Raw genomic sequence first — 20,752 nt, forward strand, 5'->3', positions numbered from 1 at the left:
CTTTGGGAATACTGTCAAGCGATAAAGCTCCACACAAATGGAAGGATTAGTTTACTGAACACCTATGTGCTAGAGGCTGTGAGGGCACCATTAAGGTCACAAACCTGAATCACATTCAGATCCTGCCCTCAGGAACAGATCTCGAAGGGCGGGCAAATCAGCAAGTCACCGGGGGTTCTACTGCAAGGCGAAGAGAGGTTAATATTTTGATCAGTTCAAAAAATCTCCCTCACTGTCTCCTTCCTGAAGAGGGGCGGGCCTATGAGAACCCCTCCCGGCGGTTTCCAAAGGTCCAGGAGCAGGGTTTGGTGGAGGACGCCAGGAGGGAGCGACCCCAGGCCCGCTTGGGCGTAGAGCAAGCCCCAGGCCTGGTGGGGGTGGGACGGAGATGTAAAGTCTTAAGTGCCAGACTGGAAGGAGTCAGGGGTCGAGCGAGGAGTCCAGCCAGTCTCCCTACCTTCCCTCGACCACTTCTAGGCGCGGATGCACTGCAGTCGGCCCGCAGGTAGCACTCGCGTCCTGCCCGCGGACCAGGCCCACCCACTCCCCGGCTGTAGCCTAGCCCTCCGTTTCCTAGGCGATGGGCTCGCGAGGGCTTCCCCCCCCCCGCCACTCCGCCACGCGCCTCCGCGACCCGCGGGCCGGGCGCGCCACCTGGTGGCCGCACGGGGAAGAGTCCAGGCGAAGGGCACGCACGGCCGCCTTCGCAGCCGAGATCGCGTCCTCCCGCCTTCTCCCCGCGTGATTTTGACCGCCACGACTCCCCTGTTGATTCCGTGAAACACACAACTCCCTCCTTGCCTCCCTGGAGTGGCAAACCGGTAAGTGGTGAGTTGTGTGGAGACGTGACAGCCGGCTCTGCTCTGTGACCGTGAGCGGGTCACGTGGGTCTGTGTGTCTGTTTCTTCCGCTGTAAACTGAGGCACAGACCGCTCTGGGTTTCCTAGCAGCTCACGGGATGGGGAAAGGGTTGTATGCGCATGGAGGGCTTCTGCCGCACTCTGCCCTTCAGCGACCAAGGCTTGTCTTCTCTCTGCTCTTGTTTTGTGTAAAAGTTCCTTCGGGTTTGGCTCCAGACAGAATTGCAACCCCCTGGATTAAGTGCTTGTATGATAATGTCCAGCTCTGAAAGATCCTGAAAGATCTGAAAGATCCTGCCTCTTTTGCTTCTCGCTTTACTTTTTTTGCTCCTAAACCTCGAGAAACCAACGCAGGTTCGTCTTTGCCCCTCCTGATACTTTTTGCAGCTCTGTCCTCATTTGAGAAAAGAATATCACCACACACCTACATCCTTTAAGGTTCCCCTTTTTTCTTCTGCATTTTTCCTCATCCTCTGCCTCAAGACAACAATTTCTTACGCCCTGGCACCACCTACTTAGGCCACTAACCTCTGACTCAGTTATTTATCCCTCTGTCCTGGGGAGACGGAAGTGAGGCGCTCCCTGGAATCTCCACTCTTAATTAGTCACCCTGTTTGGCATTCTTGAATTCGATTTTTAAAAACTAGTTTATCATACGTTTTCTAACTAGTGCTGTGTTATATTAATAACAAATTCAGAACTTCTTAAAAGAAGGGAATTGAAGCAGTTAATACGCATATTAGCTTTTGGCTGAGAGAGTTTTTCTCATCAGTAAAAAGTCATCCAAAAAATAACCAGTTTGAGACAATTTATGTGTTTTACCTCATTTGGACCTTCCTTTATTTCCATCAGTGTTGTGTATTTGTTAAATGCCAGCAGGTTGCTGGGATCTACAAATCTGATAAAGGTTTTAAAGTACTTGGTCTTAACTAGAATACCAACAGGTGGGATTATGGGGTAAAAATATTAAATAGAGTGCTGTTGCAGGAGAAAAAAAAAAAGCTACCACCAAAATTTTTGAAGTGTGAGGATTATTTTTGTTAAATGGAAAAACAGTTTTGTGATTATTCAGTACGTTGAACTCATTCCCAAATCAGTTCCTATAAATCTTAGACCTGCTTCTTCCATGAGAGCCTGGATCCAGGGTCAAAAATGTACTCTTATCCCCTCATTTATCTCCTGGGCAGTTTTTGTTATGGTATTTGCCAGTTAGTGGTCAAACAGTGAAGCCAGATAATCATTTGCCAAGTTTCCTCATTTGACTTTGGTTTTCTGTTAGCTCTGCCATGTTGAGTGATGTAGAAATACAGGTAGGAGAGTTTCTGTGGCAGAAAGAGCCAGATACGTTGTCTGATTTGGCAAAGTGCCAGAGAACCTGTTTGGTATGCACAGTTGCTAAACATTTTATACTTTTTCAAAATTTTCACCCACTTTTACTGAGGATCGCTACCTCTGCAAACAGACCCTACAGCAATCAACTAAATGCATTCATATTAAATCTCACAATAATTTTTAGACGCCTGAGCTAGTGATTAACATATTGACTTTGTAAACCAGTTAAAACTTTTAGTAAATCAGAAAGTTTACTGAAAATAAGGTTACTTTTCAGAAACAGAAAAACCCTGATAACTTCTTATTCAAAAACTTTGTTCCTGACAAATATGAGATAATTAAATAGGTGTTTTGCCAAAAAAGAAAAAAAAAAAAAAGTCGGGGTGCCTGGGTGGCTCAGTCAGTTAAGCCTCTGACTCTTGGTTTCTGTTCAGGTCATGATGTCACGGTTTCGTGAGTTCGAGCCTCACGTTAGGTTCGGTGCTGAGAGTGTGCAGCCTGTTTGGGATTCTCTCTTTCTCTCAGTCTCTCTCTGCCCCTCCCCCACTCACGCTGTCTCTGTCTCAATAATAAATAAATAAACTTAAAAAAAAGTCATGAAGTAAAATATTCTCTTGAGAGGAAAGGTTTACATTACCTTTATGCAGACACTGTAACAAACCCATAGAGGGTATTGTGTTGTGATGCAACATCCATTGGCATGTTTCAATATTGTAAAATGGGATTGTTTCCCATCTAATTTATATGGGTCCTAACTTTTTCTTTTAGGCCAGAGACATAGCTCTGCAATCTCTCCTCATATCTTCATTTCTTCACACCGAGTTTAACTTGAATGACCAGAACTCTGGCAAAAAGAGATCACATCTCTTTTTTTCCCCACATACCTCCTCCTCCTTACTAATTTTTTATGATCTCTTCATTCTCTCTGAGGGAGAGGAGCCCAGAATCGTAAGCAGGAGCCAGCATGCCATCTCCCAGGAGCCTGAGCCAGGTAATATGGACCATGCCTAAGGGCTTTGGTGTCTGATGTCATGAGACCAGTTCAGCTACAGTGAGTTGCTATGCGTTTGGCAGTTTTAAAATATGACTACATAGGTAAATGTACAGATCAATAGAACGTGACAAAAATATCCAGAAATAGATACACAAAAATATATATACATATATTTACATATATTTGACTATATATTTTATTTTATATATATACATACACACACATATAGGTAGTTGCTTCAGACAGAAGTGGCAAGCTAAATAAAAGAGGCAAGGATAGTATTTTCAACAAAGGCTACTGTAACTATTGCATATGTTTGGGAAAAAAATGAGTCTTGACCTGACTATGCACCTTGAAAAAATTAACGCAAAGTGAATCATAGATCTGAACATAAAAGCTAAAACTATAAAACTTCTGGAGTAAAACATAGGAGAAAAATCTTTGTGATCTTGAGTAGGCAAAGATTTCTTTTATAGGACACCAAGAGCATGAATTAAAAAAAAAGAAAATAATAATTTGGACTTCATCAAAATTAAAAAATTCTGCTCTTTAGTCAGTTTGAAGAAGATGAAAAGGCAAGCCAGTCTGGAGGAAAATATTTCTTTACAAAAATGTTTTAATGTTTACTTTTGAGAGAGAGAGAGAGAGAGAGACAGAGTGCGAGTGGGGGAGGGGCAGAGAGAGAGGGAGACACAGAATCTGAAGCAGGCTCCAGGCCCTGAGCTGTTAGCAAAGAACCCAACGCAGAACTTGAACTCAAGAACCATGAGATCATGACCTGAGCCGAAGTCAGACGCCCAGCTGACTGAGCCACCCAGGTGCCCTGAGGAGGAGAGTATTTTAATACATAGACCTGACAAAAGGCTGGTATCTGTAATTTGTAAACAACTTCTAAAGCTCAGTAGTGAGAAAATAACCAGTTACAAATGCCAAAAGATTTGAATAGACACTCCACAGAAGAAGATATATCAGTGACCAATTAGTACATGAAAATATGCTCAACATCATTAGTCATCAGGGAAATGCAAATTAAAACCCCAATGAGATACTGCTACACACCCAATAGAATCGCTAAACTTAAAAAGACTGACAATCCCATGTGTTAGCAAGGGTGGGGAGCAATTAGAACTTTCATATATTCTTGCTGGGAAAATAAGATGGCACAACCATTTTGGAAAGCAATTGAGTGGTCTTTTATAAAGTTGAAACATCTATCTCCAGTATGACCCAGCAACCCCACTCCTAGATATTTATTCAAGAGAAATGAAAATGAATGTTCATAACAGCTTTATCATAATAATCTAAATCTGGAAACAACCCAGATGTCCATCCACAGGTAACTGCTAAAACAAAACATATATAGACATACAACAGAAACTACTTAGCAATAAAAAATAAATGAACTATTGATTCATGCAACAAACAACATGATGGGTCTCAAAAGAATTTAGCTAAGTGAAAAGCCAACTGTAAAAAACCATATATGGTGTCACACAAAATTCTAGAAGAGCCTGAAAGCAGATTAGTGGTTGCCTGGCACTAGGAGGGAAGGGTAAAGGGATTGACTGCAAGGAGGCAGAAGGGAACTTTGGGATGAAGGAAATGTTCTGTAGCTTGATGGTGATGGTAGTTACAGGGTAATACATAGTCATGTGTTAAAACTTGCCAAATTGCATATTTAAATTGGTGCATTTTATTGCATATAAATTATACCTTAATAATTAATTTATTTTTAAAAGAATAGCTATAAATTCTTTGATATTCCTCCCATCAAGAGGTGGAGTCACTTCTTGAATCTAGGTGGTCTTATGACTGCTTCAACCAAGAGAATATAGTAGAAATGACTGTATGTTATTTCCAGGGCTAGGTCATAAAAAGTACAGCTTCTTCTGGGTTCTTTGGGGATACTTGTTCTGAGGGAAGCCAACTGCCATGTAAAGTTCATCTACTTGGAGACAGCCATTCTGGAGAGGCCAAGTGTAGGCTCTGTGGTAATCTATTCCAACGGAGACTACTTTCTAGCCCAAAAAGTGCCCAAGATGTGAGTGAAGCTGTCTTGGATCCTCCCAATCGGCCCATCCACCAGCTGAGTAATGCTGAGTTGTGCCATAGTTGATGCCACAAGCACCAGGAGGTCATCAGTTGCTATCCTGCAGAATCTGGGATACGATTGTTTAAAGCTTCTAAATTTTGATAGTGTATTAGTTATCCATTACCATATAACAAATTACTCCAAAATTTAATGGTTCAGGACAACAGCAATCACTTATTATCTCACAGTGCCTATGGATCAGGAGTTTGGGAGCAAGTTGATTGGGAAGTTCTAAGTTAGGGTATCTCATGAGGTCAGATGTTGGGCAGATTCTGTCCCTGCCTGAAGAAGCTTTCAGTCTAGGGGGAGTGAGGAGTAGACAAGTTAATAGGCAATCACAACACATTCGGCGGGTCTGTGGAATAGGGGTAAAAGTCCCTGAAAAGGGAAAACCTAACCCAGTCTTGAGGGTCAGGAAAAAATTCCTAATGAGGTCTAAACAGAGACTTGACAATGAGCAGGCATTAGTCAGTTTGGAGGGTTGGATGTGAAGGGGGCTGGAACAGAGTGATGGGTATGGGCAAAGGCCTAGAGGTAAAGATGAAAATGATGTGTTTTTTGGAGCTGAAAGAAATTTACAAATGCTTAGAGAATAGGTTCCCAGAGAAAGGAGAGGAGCTAGCCAGTAGTCACAGGTCCTCTGAACCATCTTTCATGGTGACAAAAGTTCACTCTGGCTACAGTGGGAAGGGGTTGGGAGAGGTCAAGAAGGGGACATGGTCCAGGATGAACTCCACTGATCATACTTCTTTCTTCTGCCTAAGGGCCTCTCACTTAGGTCTAGTTTCTTGTCCAAGACACCACCTCTGCCTTTTGCAACATTGCAATGATTGGCAAAAAGAATGACCTCATCTCTCTGGCTCAATCTTGCCCAATCTCTGGAACCTTCTGTGACTCAGGTGAGATGCTCACCCCCACACCAGGAAGTAGTCTATGAAACTTTGCCTCCAACAAACATATTAAAAGAATTAGAACATAGGGAGCGACACTACCTCACATCTGGAGAATGAGGCAGTATGGATTCTGACTTCCATCTTTTAAGAACTGTGTTTGTATAATTGTTTTCAGTTGATTTTTTTTTTTTTTTTTTTTTTACTGTGGTAAGAAACACAACCTAAGATCTACTCTCTCACAAAATTTTAAGTGTATATTGTTGTTAACCATAGGTGCTGTATTTAGTAGCAGATCTCTCCAATTTATGCATCTGACATAACTGAAACTTTATACCTTTTGAACCGCAATTACCCATTTTCCCTCTCCAAAGCCCTTGGCAACCACCAATCTACTCTCTGCTTCTATGAGTTTGACTATTTTAGATCCCTCATATAAGTGTATTCATGCAGTATTTATCCTTCTGTGTCTGATTTATTTCACTTAGCATAATGTCCTGCAGGCTATTGTTGCAAGTGGCAGGATTTTTTTCTTTTTCTAAAGCTAAATAATATTCCATTGTATGAATATACTATGTTTTCTTTTTTTTAATTTAATTTAATTTTTTTAATATTTATTATTATTTTAAAAAATTTTTTTTAACGTTTATTTATTTTTGAGACAGAGAGAGACAGAGCATGAATGGGGGAGGGTCAGAGAGAGGGAGACACAGAATCTGAAACAGGCTCCAGGCTCTGAGCTGTCAGCAGAGCCCGACGCGGGGCTTGAACTCACGGACCGCAAGATCATGACCTGAGCCGAAGTTGGACGCTTAACTGACTGAGCCACCCAGGCACCCCTATACCATGTTTTCTTTCTCTATTCATCCATCAAGGGACATTTAGGTTGTTTCAATATTTTGGTTATTATGGATGATGCTGGAGTGAACATGGGAGTGTAGATAACCTCTTTGACATCCTGATTTCAATTCTGTTGGGTAAATATTCCAAAATGGGATTGCTAGATTATGTGGTAGTTCTATTTTTAATCTTTTGAAGAACCTCCATACTGTTTTCCAAAATTTGAATATGCAATTCAATAGCTTCCCTGTCTGTTAGAAACAATGATTTAGAATAGACTGTGGGGGCACCTGGGTGGCTCAGTCACTTAAGTGTCTGACTTTTTATTTTGGCTCATATCATGATCACATCAGGCTCTGCACTGACATCATGGAGCCTGCTTGGGATCCTCTCTCTCTCACTCTTGCTCTCACTCTCTTTCTTTCTTTCTCTCTCTGCCCCTATCTCTGTGCCTCTCTCACACTCTCTCAAAATAAATAAATAAACATTAAAAAAAAAAGAGAGAGAGAATAGACTGTGGGAAAATGTGCCATATAAAAATATCACCAGAAAAAGAGTTTGATACAGATAGTATGTGTTAAAAACCTAAATAATAGTTTTCTTAAAGTTCTCAAAACTTTTGACTTAACAGACTGGATCATACCAGGAATAGAAAATATATAACATTGAATAATATCAGTATTAATCTTTCCAAATAAATGTATAAGTTTAATGCAGATCTATTAAAAAAATGTTTGCACTACTGTGTATCAGTATTAGCAAATCCAAGATGGTGTGCTATATTTTTAAATAAAAAGGGGCACCTGGGTGGCTCAGTTGGTTGAGCATCTGACTTTGGCTCAAATCATGATCTTGCAGTTCATGAGTTCAAGCCCCACGTTGGGCTCTGTGCTGACAGCTCAGAGCCTGGAGCCTGCTTCAGAGTCTGTGTCCCCCTCTTTCTCTGACCCACCCCTGCTTGTGGTCTGTCTCTCTCTGTCTTTCAAAAATGAATGAACATTAAAAAAAATTAAAAAAAATAATGAGGTTTTGGGTTACTCCCTATGTTACATATGGTGTTGAGGAAATACTAAATATTTTACTTTTTATTCAGCACACTGGCTGAGAACATCATTGCAAAAGACCACATTATATGCTTCCATTTAAATGATATGTCCAGAGAAAGCAAATCTGTGGAGACAGAAATTGAGAGACTTCAGTTGGGGCTTTACCACAGTAGGGTCACCAGCAGGGGGACCACTTGGAAAGAGAGTTGTTCAAATGAGGGATGAGGAGCTGAACAGAGGGCTGCAGAGAGAATAACCTTTGGTCCCTGGAATCGAAAGACTCTACTACTGAATGCACCTGACTTTGGGAATTGCACATTGTGAAGTCTGGTGAGACTAAGAGTCATAGGATACAGAACCATGTTTTGTTGATTCTTATTTTAAACATGAAATTTGGACTAGGACAGTCTAGAGTTTTTCTGAAGCTGCTGACCAGCTGTGAACTTGGATAAATGACCTCCTTTCTGTACCTTAATTTCCTCGTCTGTAAATGGAGATAATATTTCATACCTCTCAGGGCTGTTCTGAAGATTAAACACCTAGTGCAATTCTTGGCCTATAGTAGGTTCTCAATGGATATTAGTTCTCCCTCATACTCCTTCTGAAATGTTATTTTAGAGAGAATTCCAGAAAATAGGAAAACGTGGAGCTCTTCTGGGTCACATTTCCCATGTGGTTGGAGAAGGCTTGCTCCACGCAGTTTGCAGCTATATCTGGTGGGACCCAAATATGCATCTCTAACCCAGCTCCAAACCTGTGTACCCAGCTGCCTACTCAGCATCAATTAGATGTCTCACAGGCACATCATGCCCCAAACACATTATCTCTTACCCCTCCAACTTGCTGATCCTCAAAGCTATGATCCATATTGAGTAAATAGCGTCAGCATTCACCTAGCTGTTCAAGCCTGAAGATTTGACTCTTTCCTTTTCCTCAAATCCCAAATTAAACGAGTCTTCAAGTTCTGACAGTCTATCTAGTGATTTGGTACATTGAACCTATTCATTAATTTTCATCCAAAAATATTTGTTGAGCAGTTACTATGGACTAGGCATCATGTCAGGCTCTGTCTTCACTGCTTCCTCCCTAGTACTGATCACAATCTTCTTCTGACTTGACTGAAGAAATAGCTTCCCTGTTAGTTGCCCTGAATCAGCTTCTTACGTCTTTGAATCTTTTCTCCACATGCTACCAGAGATTTGTTCCTTTGGCTTAAGACTTTAAATGGCTTCCCACCTGGCACAGCTGGTAAGACTTTCTAAGATCCAGGCCCACTAGGCATAAGTCTGGTTCCCTGATATATGCTCCAGTCATTGGTGGGGTTCCCCCCAAAACAAATCCTGAGACTAGGATTTGAGTGCAAGTGGTTTATGTGGGGGGTAATCTCAGGAAGCTGTGGTAGGAAGATAGAGGAATGGGGAAGGAAGAAAAAGAAGGCTATTCAGAGTGCCTTAATGAATGGATTCATGGGAGATGGGTGACTGGGGCTCAGTCTCACTGGGGAACTCTGGGAGACAGTATACACCATAGCCTGAATTGTGTTCCCCCAAATCCATATGTTGAAGCCTTCATCCTCAATATGCCTATATTTGGAGATAGGGACAATAAGGAGATAATTAAAAATTAAGGAGGGCCTATAATGAGATCATAAGGGTGGGGCCTTGATGCAGTAGCATTAGCGTATTTCTAAGAAGTAACACCAAGGAGCTCCCCTGAGGTCTTTCTTTCTCTTCGTGAGAGAGCACACAAAGAAGAGGTCACGTGAACACGCAGTGATAAAGTGGTCATCCACAAGCCAGGAAGAGAGGTTTCACCAGAAACCACCCATGCTGGCACCCTGATCTCAGCCATCCAGCCTCCAGAACTGTGAGAAAATACATTTCTGTTGTCTAAGCCACGCAGTCTATGGCATTTTGTTATGGCAGCCCAGGCTTAGATAGTATAGAACACCCAGAGGGTGAGGGAGCTGCGTAGTTAACTCTCAAGTCTTATTCACCATGGGTTGAGGACCGCTCCTGAGGGCACTGATTCCTTGGCACTGACGGCCTGCACCATACTAGGGCCGAGCATGCTCCTGCCTGCTGTGGGCCAGAGAAGCCTTACTCAGCCTGAGAGTCTCTTGCAGGAAGAAGCCTTTGGCTTGCCCAGTGGGTGCTGAGGGGATGTGAGCAGGGCAGTAGTGGCCTCCACAGCCCCCAGTTTACTTTCCATCCGTAGCTCTGCTTATCCTTATCATGACTCATTCAGCCAATGTGCTAGCTCTGTAAGGCTATAGACAAGATCTCTCTGCTTCACAAATGTATTGGCAATGCCTAGCACAGAGCTTGACAAGTAATAGTTGCTCAAGAGATATTTAATGAATGTTTGGATAAATAAATAAATGATGATGCTTTTCAGAAAGTAACCCAGGGGGCACCTGGGTGGCTCAGTCAGTTAAGTGTCTGGCTCTTGGTTTTGGCTTGGCTCATGATCTCATGGTTCGTGAGTTCAAGCCCCATGTCGGGCTCTGCACTGGCAGTGTGGAGCCTGCTTGGGATTCTTTCTCCTTCTCTTTCTTCCCCTCCCCTGGTCTCTCTCTCGCTCAAAAAAATAAACTTAAAAAAAAAAATCTTAAAAAAAAAACAAACCAGAAAGTAAGTAAGGCATGTCATGCTCTGTATCTGACAAATAAATTACACATGGAGCATAAAACCTCTAAGTTATTGTGACACCTAAATCTCTATATTCACATAAATTACTGAACTCTCTTTACAGTAGCTAATTAAAAGCTTTACTGTGATTTTTAAATAAAGCTTCAGGTGTAAATTTTTATTCTTTTGCAACAAATCCTAACACCTTTTTTCTAGACCCAGGCCATTCCACATGTTGTGCTGGGTTTGGAAAGGATAAAACACACACAGCCCACCCTGCACAACAACAACCGGGCTCAGCCACATGACTCTCTGGAAATGGCTCCCAGCTCCCCACAGTTTGAACATAAATAAGGTGGAGCACACGAAGTTGAAGGCAGCATTACAGAACTCAGACCTACTCCTGTGAGCACTGGGAAGTGTGGAAGGTGCCCTGCCATAAAAGTAAGACTTCAGAAATATTAATGAACAGTGATACCTAGGTGGGAGTGGAATGGGGAGAGACTGGAGGCTGGGACACAAGATAGGAGCAAAGAGCACTGAGACAACATGGCTGAACAGAAAACAGAAACTTGTGAGCTGTGTGACACTTTCTTATGGGGCCAGTAGCCTGGTTGGAGACAGATGAATCACAGCAGTGAATGAATCAAAGTATATACAGTATGCAAATACAGTTTAGGTTTTAATCGAACTCCCTTACAAGACCTCTTCTGTTAATCTTTGAAGTTATTTCCTAAGACACCAAAGGGGTATTTGTAAAAAAAAAAAAAAAAGTTATAAGTCATCACAAAGGTTCCCTATAAATAATCAAGAGTGCAAGTTCTCACAACTGTGTAACTTGAAAAGGGAGGTAAAATGGCACTGATTTTTGTGTCCATGGAATGATGCCTGAATGTTGTGTGCATACAGCACATGACTTTCTCTGAAACTAAGAAATTGTTTCCCTTGAAACTTTGCTTAAGTTTAAGCAAATATTTAAATATTCCTTTTCACATGTTCTGCATCTTGACTGTAGTGGTGATTACATGATGATATTCATGTATCAAAACTTCTCAAGCTCTATATTTAAAATTGATGACTTTGGGGACACCTGGGTGGGTCAGTCAGTTAAGTGTCTGACTTCAGCTCAGGTGATGATCTCGCAGTTTGTGGGTTCAAGCCTCATGTAGGGCTCTGTGCTGACAGCTCAGAGCCTGGAGCTTGCTTCAGATTCTGAGTCCCCTCTCTCTCTGCCCCTCCCCTGCGCGCTCTCTCTCTCTCTCTCTCAAAAATAAGCATTAAATAAAAGTAAATAAAATTAGTGACTTTGTATGTAAATTATGCCTCAATAAAGCTGGTTTTTAAGAATTGAATAAAGGTCAAATCTATCCAGAGTTGAATCCAGACAAATAAGAATACATATGTATGATTGTACTTACACAAAACTCTCGAAAATGCAAATGAATCTATTGTGATGGAAAGCAGATCAGTGATTGTTTCATTGAGGATGGGGTTTTATATACCTCATAGTGCTATCTATACATACATATATGGCACTATGAGGTTGAGAGACTTCTAGTTAAACATAGTTGAGTTTGTCTCCTCCTACTGAAACATGACTAAATAGGAAGAGGTGGGGCGGGGTAGAGTTGGAGGGAGTGTAAATCCACAAAGACTGATAAAATTAGAAAGGAGATGTGAGCAAATTTTGAAAGGTGGAAAATGAGTGGAGGAGCAAAATGTAACTGACAGCAGAGGAGGCTACTATTGAGAGCCCATAGAGGATGCAGAACTTGAGGTGGTACCAGGTACACCAAAGGTGAGTGAGGTGCAAGGATTGGTTGAAGTTTTTATGCAGATATTAAAGCCAAAGCGTCTTCCCTATCCCTTGAAGTCAGGGAAACTACCCTCCACAGGTGATAGGAAGTATGTTCTCTGGAGACAATGAACCAGAGAGACCCAGACAGACTCAGGGACACAAGACATATAGGGGTGTGGTGGGGTTGGGTTAATGGCAGGAGACTGAAACATGCTGATTCTGGGAAAATTCAAGTAATAAACAGAGGTACCCTCAGCCTTCTTTCTCAGATCTACTCCCACAAAGACCCTTCTTCCAAAGAGCCATCAGGCATATGTCCCCCCAGGCAGGAAACTGGAGGCTGTTTCTCTAAAGAGAAAACACCTCCACATACTGACATTTGAAGGATCTAGCGTAGGAAAGCACTAAAGGAAATTCTAGCTGACAGCTGTGCTGTGGGCCTAGAAAGTAATTAGCCCATATGGAGTAGGAAAACTTGAGAGTTTGAGGGGGATATATCAGGGGGGAAAAAAAAGTGGAGCAAAAAGATTATTTGATATATTTTAGTGTCTGGAAAATAATAACAATAGGTGTTTGACAGGTCCAATCAAGCATTTGAATAGATTCATAGGAAACTGTGCAACTCAAAATAACAAGGTGGATAGTTAACTCCTGGAAAAAAAAAAGTTCAAGAAAGGAAACATAATTGTAGTAATTACCTTCTTCATCAGTGTATAATATTTGCATGCTTTTTTGTTATATAAGTAGTCAACTGATGATTTATCCCAAAATTTGGACGATGGGGGAGGGAGTAAGTGAGGTCAGAAGTTTTAAGAGAACTAAATTCTTATTGACTAGAACAAGAAATTAATTTATGTTAAAAGTGTTATTTCAAATTAGTTAGAAAGAAAGTTCTATTTAATAAACAGTGCTGGAATTTCCAAATGCAGTCTATTAAAAACAACATTTGACTCTTGTGTTAATATAAAATACAGATTAAAGTGAATTAATAAACATTAAAAAAATAAAGATTCTTCAAATAACCTTGAAGTACAAAAAGCCCTTCTAAGCAAGAGACAAACTGCAAAAGCCTTAAAGGCAAATGATACACAGATTTAACCTCCAAAGAATAAAAAATTCAGGAATGAGTGGCAAGAGTCACCACAAATTCAGTTAAAACAGAAACAACAAACCTGGAGGAAAATACGTGCAATATATTTAAGAGATAAAGGGTTAATGCTATCTATCTACACATAAAATTTTAAGTTGTTCTGTGTTGTTCTTTTTCAAATATATTTGATCAGTTTAAAAATATCTTGCTTCTTAATTGTACTTTTGATATTCTTATTTCTTTAAATGTATCAAACAAACTTATTTTATATTCTCAATCTGATAATTCTAATATCTGCAGTCTTTGCAGTTCTAATTCTGGTATACTTTATTGTTTATGCTAACACTTGCTCATGGCAGCTTGTTTCATGGTGTTTTGATTGTGAGTTCATGTCCATGGAAACCTTATTATGTGTGAACTTTCTGAAAGTTGGTTTTTGTCCCTGCAAGTTTGCTTTTACTAACCTAAATGCCTGAGAGCATTAACTAACCAAGAACCACTCTGAACAATATTTAGGTGTGATGAGGTTTTCTTGTGTTACATAGGCATGTAGATTCTGGTTCCAACCCTGCCTGAGGGTTGAGCTTGCAGTTTGCAATTCTCAAGGAAGACATTTTTCCTCCTGTACTGCCTGCTACCAGGTAAGTGGCTTTCCCTTAAATAGTCTTGCAAATCTGATTATGTCACCTCTCCTACTTAAAAAATTATAGATCCACTAATTTGTTGGGTCTTAGCTTAAGGATTACTTCCTTATGAATGCCTCCTCTGACTGCCTGCCCCCAAACTAGATCAGGTCCCCTTTCATGCTCTTACAGCACCTTGTACTTCTCCCGTAGGCATTAATAGCAATTGTAATCAATTATTTGTGCAACTGTATTTCATTGAAATAGTAAATTTCTTCATCACTGAAGAAATTTCGTATCAATTACTTTCACTGCTGTATCTTCAACATTAACTTAGGGTCCAGGGCATATTTGTTCAATAAATAAGAAATAAGGGACACCCGAGTGGCTCAGTCGGTTAAACATCTGAGTCTAAATTTCAGCTTAGGTCATTATCTCACAGTCATGGAATTGAGTCCTGCATCAGGCTCCATGCTGTCAGGGTGGAGTCTGCTTGGGATTCTCTCTCTCCCTCTCTCTGCTACTCCCCTGCTCATGCTTGTGCTCTCACTCTCAAAATAAATAAACTTTATAAAAAGCTAATAAACATTTTTGGGAATATTATATAATGGAGGGAATATAGTTCCCAGATCTGTCATGTCATACCCCTTAAATGTCTCTAAGTCTCAGTTGCTCACTTGTAAAATAGCATTAGTAACATTTACCTCATGGAATTGTTGTGAGGGTTACAACTGATATATTTAAAGAGCTACAAAATAGCCCCTGGCAATGACAGATCCTTAATGAGTGGTAGCTTTTATTATTATTTGCCAGCTATGTCTAAGTTCTTGGGAATTGGGCCAACCAGTTTTTTGAGCATACTCATATATAGCCATTTGAAATAGGGAGTAATTTAAAGAACTTTTAGCCCACAAGGAATCACTGCATCAATATGATAATTAATGCATTATTCCAGAAATTGGATTTTAAAATAATATAGACTTAAACTTGAGAATATTGCTTTAAAAAATAAGTGCACATGGTGGTTTCCTGGGTGCATATATATGTCAAAATTTATTACGCTGTACACTTTAAATATGTACAGTTCATTATATGTCAGTTATCCCGCAATACGACTGTTTTTTCAAAAAAGAAAAAAATTAAGCCATCAATAACAAGTGGAATGAAATACATGTAATAGCTCTATTATTTAGGATGAAGTTTGATTCATTTAATTGTTTTTTTAACCAAAGGATCTGTATCTATTCTTTGGCTTCAATTTGAGGACAATTTAATTGCTTCTCACATAGTTCTTTTTTTTTCTTTTTCATTGAGATTTGCATGACAGTTTGACAAACGTCAATGCCTTCACTGCTGAAACTCCACTCCTCAAATGTAAATATTAGCTGAAAGTTAATCTTGCTTTAACAGTACAAAAGGAAACTTCTCTCCATTTCAGAATTGATAGTTTTAAAAATATTTATATTTATAGTGATGCCCTGAAAAATATGCATAATGTTTATTTATTTTTGAGAGACAGAGTGTGAGTCGGGGAGGGGCAGAGAGACAGAGGGAGACACAGAATCTGAAGCAGGCTTCAGGCTCTGAGCTGTCAGTACAGAGCCTGACGTGGGGCTCGAACTTGGGAATAGTGAAATCATGACCTAGGTCGAAGTCGGACACTTAACCAACTGAACCACTCAGGTGCCCCAATGCCAATTTTTTTTAAAGCTGGCATCCTTCACAAATATGACTGATGAACTTGGGCCTCTTTTTGAAGAGTGACTACTTAAGTGTACAGTCAGTGAATCATATTCACACATTCAACAGTCTCTATTTCTGCTGCTGTTAGGGCAGCAACAATTGTTGTTTCACTTATTTAACACCCATCTTGTGCACCCTAAGTTGGTGTTAATGGTGTTATTGGAAGACCTGTGGATAAAACCCCAAGGCAGAGATATGAAAGGTGAGCAAGAACAGGTGTGAGTCAGCTGGGAAGTGATGCTTCTGTGAATTTGGTGAACAACTTATGAGATAGAGTGTCTTGGTTTGTTTTTTCCCAAAAGCAGACCCTGAAACAAGAACGTGGAATGCAGGTAGTTTATTTAGGAAGTGATCTCAGGAAGCACAAGTGAGGGAGTGGGGAAGGTGGATAGAAAGGGAGAAATGCCAACAAAGGGTGATGAATAAGTGAGTTACTGCTGTGTGAAACTGGGGCACAATCTCACTGGGGACCCTCTGAGGAGTCATTTGAACAAGCTTCAAAATTATTCCATCGAGGGGCACCTGGGTGGCTCAGACAGTTAAGCGTCAGACTCTTGATTTCAGCTCAGGTCATGATCTCATGGTTCATGAGAGTGAGCCCCATGTCAGTCTCTGCACTGATGGTGGGAGCTTGCTTGGGTTTCTCTCTCTCCCTCTTTCTGCCTACACCCCTCCCCCGCTTCTCAAAATAAATAAACTTAAAAAAATGATCCTACCGAGAGATAGGGAACCTGGAGTGTTTATCTGCAGATTCATGTCTTCATTGTTTGAAGGGTGCCCTGGAAAACGGGGACATTAATTACACACACACACACACACACACACACACACACACACACACACACACGGAGTAAGCAAGCTCTTGTTGGCTAAAGAAAGTCCTCAGAGACACCAACGATATGCCATCCATTGAGATAGAAAGCTGGCTGTGTGCATGAAAACTGCCCACTGTAGATGCCAGTGAACTCAGAGGTTGGATGAGGGAGTATGAACTGGGACTTCAGTGTTATCTGCTACATGGAGGGTTTGGGATCTTGATGTGATAGCATATCAACACTAGGTGTTGAGGAATGTATACTGACATGGTTAAAGCAATGGGTTTATAAATTCTGAAGGAGAAATTTTCCTTTACTGCTTTTCCAGAGTGAAATAAAATTGAGGAAATGCACAATTTGCTGGTCAATTCAATAGACTTTTCAGTTGTTTTGTACTCTGTAGACTGGTGGTCCGGCAGCATTAGTGTCATCGGGAATCTGTTGAGAATGCAAATTCCCAGGCTCCACCCCAACCCTATTAAGTCAGAACCTCTGGACATGGGACCCAGAAATCTGTGACAAGCCCTGTAGGCGATCCTGATACACACTCAGGTTGGGGAACTTCAGATGGAGACAAAACACTGTACTGAGAGACTTAACTCTTATCCCAATCACAGGGTCATCGACTGGGTGTGGTTTCCAATCTAAGTTGGGTGTGAAAATGGACAAATTATGTGATCTTTATGGATCTTTTCCAATATGCAAAATGACAAGTTTGGACTAGTATATTGGAGTTTCAAAGTTTTTTTTCTAAGCAGTGGAATACTTTCTTCCAAAGAAATTTTACTTGAAACATCAGTATATGAGACATGAAAACAGAGATCCTTGATTGGGATATTAGCCCAGTATCCGGTCTTCTCATGTTCCCTATGGTGGCTTCCTAAGCATCACTAGGGACCTTTGGGGTTCTAAGAGGTATAGTTTGAGAACCACAGCAACTTGAAGACCCTTCCCGGGCCCTCTATAATATGATCTAAGACATCAGGCCGACTTAACCACAGTTTACCTGATGATGACAGCTCTGAGATAGAGCTGTGATCACAGGCCTTGTATTCAAAGCCTGGCTGATTGCCTACCATCAGGGTGACCATGAGCAAGTCACGTAGCACCCATGGCATCCTCATTTATGATATGAAGTTAACTCTAATTCTTGTTATATGTGCCATTCAGGGCCATTGACAGGATCAAATGAAATCACGTATATGAATATACTTTATAAGTTGCTAAGTCCTGTCTAATCGGAAGGGATTTTTGTGGGAGAAATTATCCTTCCAGGTAGTTTTCCTTTGTAACTGGTGCCAAAGATAAGTAGAAACAGAGAGTGTAGATAGTGAAATAGTCTGTAGTTTCTCCTTTATCTTCCAGGGATGCAAATGTAATTTTCCTTTTTAATTAAAACCTGTTTACCAGGAAGTGTCACTTTAAATAAAATGAAGCTTAAGCAGAGACTTGACTTAACCTGTTGACTTACTCTACAAAGCTTGTAAAAATAATGTTTGGGGTAATACTATCTAAAAAGATAATTAGTTTTTTTTTTTAACAATTTACTGCCCACATACTAATGGGGTGAGCCAATTTTGGAATATGTTGACTTAGCATTTGTAGCTCCTTGCATGTATAGAACAATTTTAGTGCAACATTACTTCAGATTTATTTGTTTGTTTGTTTGTTTATTTATTGATTGATTGATTGATTGATTGTCAGATGGGTGTTTCAGGAGAGATTCATGCATCCACCACAGAAATGCCTGAGATATACCAGGTAGCATGTTTTGTGTCTGTATTTTGTCATTGGTGAAGTCTTCAATAATTTCTTGTGGAACTTTTGCAAGATTATCTACTAGTAATGTTAAATATAGTTACTGGGGTTAGAAGGTAGTCATATTGAAAACCTCTTGTCTTCCAAACTCTCAGGGTAGCAGGTCAGGATGATCTCTGAAAACTGTCATTATAAGAAACAAATATCTGCCAATAACTCTGTATGACCACTTTGAAGGCCGCTGTCACATGGACCTACCAACATCTTCTAAGTGTGTCTCACTTTGCATTTCCTTCACATTTTCCCCATTACTTGGATCTTCACCTCACATTGTTGTACATCAGTCAGAACTCCCTGAGAAGGAATCAACGTGGACTGGACAAGGATTTGCTCACAATCACCCCATATTTGGGTGGAGGGGCAGTCAGCAATCTCACACCTTTGAGCTGGCAACTGTGCCTCAGTTGCAAATAGGCCTTTGAACAGAGCAAATAGGCCTTTGTTGAGATCCAGAGGTTACTGAGGAGTCCAGCAGGCAGGAGTGGGGTGGGAAGACAAGGAGGCATGGAGAGGAGCAGAGTGTTTCAAGTAGAGAGAATAGCATGTAGAAAGGCCCAGAAGAGAGAACATGGAATGTTCTGAAGACTGAAGAAAGTCCACAATGGCCAAACTGTAGGGAGTCACTTGGGTAGTGAGATGAGCCTGTGCCAGGTCAAGGAAGATCTTGTCTGCATGGGCCTCATCTTCCTCATTCATCAGTGGGACTGGTATAGAGAAATGCTTCTCAAACTGCCTTTGGGAAACAAGGGGGTTCTACCTAGGAGCCTCAGAGGGCCTTGGAGTGTAGGGGGTGGAAGGGAATGGCTCTGGTCCTCAGTTTCTCTTCAGTAAGAGTAGATTCACTAATATCCAGTTCAAGTGTTGAGCGTCCAACAGTGTTAGGAAATAGAGTTCCATGACTTAAAAATGATTGAAAACTACCAAGTCCCCTCCAGCTCTGGCACCTGTGCTGTGCCCCCTGAGAGAATGCTATCTGGGTTCCTAGGGGTGTGGACATATTGCCTCTAGAGGAGTGGCCCATTCTTTACTGAAAATATAGGATTATGGTGTGGGCAAAAGTTCTGGGACTTCCTGTTCATTTTTTTTTTACAGAACTTTCAAAAACAATCCCTGAAATTTCCACTTTCCCAGCTTGACTGATGTCTCTTTATGTCAGCAGGACAGAGGAACCTTCCAGCAAGCCTTTTATCTGGCTTCACAAGGAACAAGTGCGTTGTAATGCTGAGTCCCCCTCAGACTACACCCACACAGCTATAAAGACACATCTACCTACACGGGAAAGAATGTGAGCCTGAGAATGAGGACCAACCTCTCTTAAAATGAGAACTCACTCCCTGTCTTACTCATAAATGGCACCATAAGTACTGGTTGAATCGTCTGCTTTCTTTTTCTTCCAAACTCTTATTCTCTAGACTTTGGTGCTCCAGAGCAGCATAACTCATTTTAGCTTCTCATTCACCCTCACCCGAGTCCCCTGGGCTTGGCTTCTTGCCTCCTTGCCTGTAGATATTGCCTTTGAGTCCAGGCTGAGGCTCTGAAACTCATCCTTTGCTCACACATCTATGGAATCAGTATGCTATCCCTGCCTGGCCAGATTGGGGTCCCAGCTCCTCTGATGCAGAGCAGCCTGGCCATATGCTCATACCCTGAGAGACCATGGTCACAATTTAAGGAATCAGTTTGGATATTCCCTGAGAGCTCCTGCCATTCCCGTCGCCTCCCAGATAGAGCCACCAGAAGCCGTCCACCAGGAGACTCAGGCCTCCTCATTCAGTCAATCGTGACTGAGCAGTGCTTCTCGAAGTTTAACATGCAGACAGATCACCTGGGGATCAGGTCATATTCTGATATTTGGGTCTGGGGTGGGGTGGGATCCTGCATCTCTTAAGAAGTTCCCAAATCATGTTAATGGTTCATGAACTTCACTTTGAGTAGTAACATGAGACTGTGTAGACTATCAACTTCAACTTCACCTGGAGATAGGGTCTATAATGCAATTTTTTCCCCATTTATTAGCAAACATGTATTAAACGCTTTCTCTGTCTTCATGGTCATTGCTGCACTGATAAGATCCCTTCTTTGCTTTCAAGGAGCTGACAAACTAATAGTTTAGAAGCCTATATGTTTGAGGGGCACTTGGGTGACTCAGTCAGTTGAGCGTCTGACTTTGGCTCAGGTCTC

At 41.2% G+C, this 20,752-nt stretch overlaps 1 protein-coding gene and 1 long non-coding RNA gene across 9 annotated transcripts in view; one reads left to right on the forward strand and one right to left on the reverse strand.

The window, feature by feature from the left end:
* The window catches only part of CCDC83 (coiled-coil domain containing 83), a 46,982-nt gene extending 46,414 nt beyond the window's left edge, over nucleotides 1-568 (reverse strand). For 3 of the 4 annotated variants that reach the window (XM_042906204.1, XM_042906203.1, XM_042906201.1), the window contains exon 1: nucleotides 105-568. The gene's annotated coding sequence lies outside the window, so the exon portion shown is untranslated. The remainder of the gene's footprint in view (nucleotides 1-104) is intronic. The other variant, XM_042906200.1, reaches the window with a different exon arrangement.
* Nucleotides 569-683: 115 nt separating this feature from the next.
* LOC122200530 lies at nucleotides 684-20,752 on the forward strand. 5 transcript variants are annotated; one of them, XR_006193838.1, is made up of 7 exons: nucleotides 684-821; nucleotides 3,123-3,183; nucleotides 6,043-6,177; nucleotides 10,901-11,128; nucleotides 14,118-14,213; nucleotides 18,458-18,514; nucleotides 19,728-20,752. It is a non-coding gene; the product is annotated as an uncharacterized LOC122200530 (long non-coding RNA). The 5 variants fall into 5 exon arrangements; XR_006193840.1 differs by having other exon boundaries at nucleotides 19,731-20,752; XR_006193836.1 differs by lacking the exon at nucleotides 18,458-18,514.

This window comes from Panthera leo, chromosome D1 (genome assembly GCF_018350215.1).
Source record: "Panthera leo isolate Ple1 chromosome D1, P.leo_Ple1_pat1.1, whole genome shotgun sequence".
NCBI classification, from domain to species: domain Eukaryota; kingdom Metazoa; phylum Chordata; class Mammalia; order Carnivora; family Felidae; genus Panthera; species Panthera leo.